Source organism: Tasmannia lanceolata, unplaced genomic scaffold (assembly GCF_043159265.1).
Source record: "Tasmannia lanceolata isolate RefF3 unplaced genomic scaffold, GAP_Taslan_0.1 ptg000020l, whole genome shotgun sequence".
Lineage (NCBI taxonomy): Eukaryota > Viridiplantae > Streptophyta > Magnoliopsida > Canellales > Winteraceae > Tasmannia > Tasmannia lanceolata.
Window position 1 is genome coordinate 26,542,596 of NW_027518697.1, and position 6,000 is coordinate 26,548,595.

Genomic DNA, 6,000 nt, shown 5'->3' on the forward strand with positions numbered 1-6,000 from the left:
TGCTAAGCTAGAAAAAGATGAATTTGGCAAATCTGTGGATCAGAAATTGTATAGGGGTATGATAGGTAGTTTGCTCTATTTGACAGCCAGCAGACCAGACATTATGTTTACTGTCTGTCTCTGTGCTCGATTTCAATCGGATCCTAAAGAATCTCACCTATCGGCAGTTAAGAAGATCTTCAAGTACTTAAAAGGAACCCAAAGTCTAGGACTGTGGTATGAAAGATCATCTTACTTCACTCTCATCGGATATTCAGATGCAGACTTTGCTGGATGTAGAGTAGATAGGAAAAGCACTAGTGGGACTTGCCAATTCTTGGGTAAATCACTTGTTTCATGGTTTAGCAAGAAGCAAAATTCAGTAGCTCTGTCCACAACAGAAGCAGAATATGTGGCAGCTGGAGCTTGCTGTGCTCAAGTCCTATGGATGAAAAGCACATTGATGGACTATGCAATCAAAATGGAAAATATTCTCATCCAATGTGACAATACTAGTGCTATAAGCTTAACAAAGAACCCCATACAACACTCAAGAACAAAACACATTGAGATTAGGCACCACTTCATCAGAGATCACTCACAAAAAGGGGATATTTGCTTAAAATATATCAACACTGAAGAACAATTAGCGGATATCTTTACAAAACCCCTTAGTGATGATAGAATTTGCTATATCCGAAGTGCCTTAAACATATGGAGTGCGGATCAAATCAAAGAAATTGCCAAATAAATACTTTGTGCCTTTAACCAGCTTATCTATATAGTATTTATATATATAATCTTTGTTTGGTAGTATCTGCATGAATGAGATGTCAAATTTTTAATCTTAAAAATCACTCAATTGATATTCTTAGCCTTCTTAGTTTTTCTAAGTTGGAGAGGTATCTTCACTTTAATTAAAATACCTAACATCTTGACATATGTCAACATCTCGATCATGAACAAGTATATGTGCATTACTTGGTTATATAATTTTATACCATAAGCATTGATTCAGGGGGAGTTATCCACTCCTATTTTTTTTTTACACCCTTTCTGTCGATGACAAAAGGGGGAGAAGTTTGAAATTGATTATCTATTCAATTGACTATATGCACCACTTGCTTATAACTTGTATCATTTATATGTGTGCATATATTGAGGGGGAGTTCTAGTATTCACTTGCCTACTATGTCACTCCACACACACCTCATAATCAATTTTGTTTGTCATCATAAAAAAGGGGGAGATTGTAAGCCCAAGGGTCTACTCTCCTATCTTGTTTTGATGATTCTAAACATAATTGATTGTGTTTTTTGAATACTAATCAATTTGCTTCGAAGTGTTGTGTTTAAGATAGGATTGATCATTGAAGAAACCAACACACAACATGGTCATGCTTGGAGATATCCCATACAAGAGTCAAAGGAGCTAAGTGAAGCTCACCTCATCTCTCAAGCAAGCATACACAAGATGGAAGATCAATTGAAGACCAAGACTAAAGAGAAGTTGAAAGCTACATAGGTATCATTGTACATCCTTTCTCTTTAGATTTCCAAGTCAAGGCAAAGTGTTTTCAACTTGTTTTTCAAAGAACACTTAAGAACTTAAAATGCATTAGTGAATGGTTATGTGGTGGACCAACATGTTGGGACCCTCATAAACATTCCAAAATAACCATAGGAGTTGAGTTCCAAAAGCTAAAAATCAAATTTGCAATAAAAATCAAAAACTGCGGATTTTTAGGCTTCTCGGAACTCCGAGAATTTTTCTCGGAGCTCCGAGCTCGGAACTCCGAGAGTTCTCTCGGAACTCCGAGAAAAGGTCCAGTAGCATCTGGACACTTTCTCGGAACTCCGAGACAATTTCTCGGAACTCCGAGAAATGGTCCAGTAGAAATTTTATTTCTTCTGGCCGTTGTCTCGGAACTCCGAGAATTCTCGGAACTCCGAGAATGGTTCTCGGAACTCCGAGAACCTCGCGACAGACTAAAAAATAGCCGTTGGGATTCAAATTAATTGTTGGTTTTTGATATGTCCACCCCCAAACGGTCATATTCTTTGGTGTGGTTATATATACAACATGTAGAGAAGTTTTTCACTTTCTCTTGATCTTTGAAAAACATCCTTAAGCATCAAAAACATTTGCAATCCATTTTAGCTTGAGTTTTTGTTTTTTCATCCCAAACTTGCCTTTCACTTGTGAATCTTTTGAGTTTGGATATAGTAGTGCTTTCACTTGCAAATCACCATCTTTGAAGAGCAATCAAGGGTCTACAAAGAGCATCAAGCTTTCAAGAAGAAGCCAAGCTATTCTCTTTCAAATCTTGTATAGGTGGCTAGGGCATTCCTTTTTTAATTCCCTAGAGAGCAACCGCTTAGAACTCGGCGGAGAAGGAGAGTCTTTGTAAAGGTGTAAGGGCATCCTTGTTTAATATCCCTTGGAATTGTAACCGCCTAGGAGCCGGGCATCGTGGAGGTCTCCAATAGTGGAATCCCTCAAGTGCGACCTTGAGTAGAGTGGAGTAGGCCGTTGGCCGAACCACTATATATCGGTGTGTCATTTCTCACTCTTGCATTTCCATTATTGTTTTGGTTTGGCATTTCACTTTGTTCTTTCAATTATATTTGCACTAACCAAATATTTAATTAAGTGAAGAAAAATTCCAATTAGGGTTTATAGATAATTTTCAAAAGGCCTAATATTGAGTTAAATTCAATTCACCCCCCCAATTAGGGTTTACAGGTGCCACCCTCATAGCATAGCACGAGTAGCGATAAATGAATGAGATACCTCTTGATCTGGAGCCAGGGCTCGAAACCAAGACGTACCTAAAATTACTTAGAGTCGCCATCCAGGGAAGTCAGTCCTAGAACCCATAAAAACAAATCCTCTGTGCAATGGATAACCAGAAATATATATGGGTTCGTGCCTGATTACGAATGAGGAAGGTCCGAAGAGCACCTCACTTCACCCGAGTGCAAGCACCCGGTCTCTTATGCCATTTATTATTAACTTTGAAGAGTTTTTGGCGAAAATCATGTGAAATGGAAACAAATATCCCCGAGAAAAATGTCTACCTAAACATGCATGACCCGGGGATCATAAGCACATACAAAATAAATAAAAGAAGTGTCACCTAAGCATACCTAAGTTATGAATGTCATACCTAATGGGTGTTTAAGTTCTGGTGGGCAAACACAAGCATACTACAGCTAAAGGTATAAGGTAAATAAAGGAACAAGTATAATGAGATATGATAAGCGAGAAAAACAGTAAAGCAACTAACAACTAAGCATGTGATCAATAGAACATGAGCAAGTGCTACAGCTAAACATGTGAATAATCAAATAGGGAAATAATCTCAATCTAAAAGAAAAACACGCAAGAAACAATGGTAACCATAAATACAGACTCTAAAATATTAACAACAAATCCTAAGACTCTAAACGTTGTCGCCCGATTATTCGGATGGTCTGATGTTCATCCGAAGCCGCCTACGTATCCCTGCCTCCACGAGAATCAAGGCAACGGGGTTCTTCACGTCTATTCTAAACTATGATGCCTAAGACATCTAGACCACTAAACTAGACTTGATCCTAAAAGACCGAACTAGTTATTAAAGCTTCTTGTGTAATTATTTAAATTCTAGTGGATTGTGAATTTTAGGACACCCTATTTGCCCTAACTAAATGCAAGTTAGTCTTAAACTAATGCAGGTGGGCCTTACATCCTATGTGCAACTAGGCTGTAACCCTAAAGAAAACCATAGGTTAAGTAACGTATCCTAACCTAATCATCAGTCAGTGAAAAGTATCGCCAGCTGACCGAACGGAGGTGTTCCTAGCTAGGACAAACTCCTAACTCTAATACAAACACACAACAACCAAAACACTCTATCTAAGATAAACTCGTAACTCTAGAGAAAGAGCTTTTTGAAAACAATGTTTATTGAGAAAGCTTTGAAATATTTTTATATTTTTGAAAGGTTTAAACGGTTTATTTACAAAGTTTGATTGAACTTGGGATAAAATCCCAAGCTGCCTACGTACCCCGTGGAAGAGGATCAAGCCAACGTAGTTCGGAAATAAACTTTTCTAAACTACTCTTAAAACTTTAACACTTTAGCTATTTTTGAAGTTTTCTGGTTTTCAAATGTTTTTAATGTTTTAAAATGTTCCAATGTTTTTGGACTTTTAAAATATTTTCGTTTATCCCTTTTAATTGAAGGGAGTTTTGGCTCAAGAGGTTGTCGTCTGTCATCGCCTAAAACCGGAGGAGATGACGAAGTGTCTCCAAAATCGATGGGATCCCAAAATGCAAAGAGTACCCCAAGGAACGTGAAGAGAATAGTCCCGAAAGAAGATAAGGTAGAACCTTGAACCCTATACGAATTAGTGATCTCGAAGAAAAGGGAACCCCTAAGCCCTGTAAGAAAGGGTGATCTCAAAGAAGGGGAAACCCCTAAACCCATGAAAGAAATGATGAGATGGGGAAAAGGGCATGAAGGGCAAAGGGGTGGCTCAAGAAACATTCCGTCATAGCCTAATACAAGAGGAAAATTTCAAAAAACTGAAGAGTAGACGCTAATAACTAATCCAAAACCCAATGAGAATACTGAAGACGATAGAAAGTCCTACAAGTCATAAACAAAGTCCAAGCATCAGCCCAAAACCCAAAGGGAAGAAAAAGAGATAACATCATTAAAAGTACAGAATGCCCATTAAAGGGAGAGAAACGGGAGGCTCAAGTATCAAAGTATGGACTGTGAACCTAGAGGAAACAAGTACCTGCATATACTCAGTGGAATAAAATGCAAGGAATTATCATTGGGGTAAACTGAAATGTGTCACATAATGAAGGCTGAATGGTATTTGATATGGGTAAGTGTAGACACCCCCATTTTGCTATACTTTAAAAAGCAAAAGATTTGGTAGTTTGTCAACTTTCGAGCCCGTATTCCACCTAGGATTAAGCATCTGTGCATTTTAGGGTAGATTTTGCCTCGTTAAAGGAATTCTGAAGTTGAATCGCGATCCTAAAGGTTTCTAGGGTGTTCCAATGGTATTTAGAAGATGAAAATTTAAGTTTCCAACCAACTGAAGAAAAAAAACCCTGTTATTTTTAGAACTTTTGGGGTTTCCCTCATTTTTGCCCATTTTTACACTACAGGGGTATTTTGGTCATTCCCGATGTGTCTCGTTTAACCCCCGAGTTATATTTGAGAAATCTTGAGTGATTTTACAAATTTTGAAAAAGCTGCTATTTTTAGAGTTTCTCAGGGGTTTCGCTTAATTTGGAAATTCTAAGTGTTTAGGGCATTTTTTGGTATTTTCAGGGGATACAAAATTATCCAGTTTAATATTGCTCACCGAAAGGAACCAATTTTAAAAGTTTCTATTTATAAAGTCTGACCACAAAGACTTTCCATTTTTAATTTTTCCCTTTAGGGGTGAACCAATATGAGGGTATTTTGGTCGCATTTGGATGTCTAACAGTCAAATAGCGGCATTTTGGTCCGAAAAGTTATTTTCCAAAAAAGATGGTTCGATCACATGTTAGGGATGCACCATAAATGTCAAATGGGTTGGGTCCATATATAAAATGTTGAATTTAGAAAGATTTTATTGAATTTTTACGGAAAAAACCCGAAACCCGTGTAAAATGGCCGATTGGGATAAAGCCCATAAAGATGGAGCTCATATGGGTTCACCTATATGGGTCGACCACCATGGTGGGCGCCCCACATGAGTTGAGCACCCAACCTTGATGATGTCACAATGGTGACACCATATTTGTTAAAAGAAAATTAAAAAGAATAAAAAAAGAAAAGAAGGAAAGAAGGAAAAGATGAATCATTGCTTAAAAAGGTTTTCTTCCAAAGAAGCAATGTGGAATGAGAATAGCATATCTTGATTGACAAGAAATTAAGATTGGAATCAAATCCAATTTGAAAACAAGAAAGAAAGAAAGCAAGAGGGGAAAATTGGAAACAAGCCAAAAATGGGAGTTCTCACATTG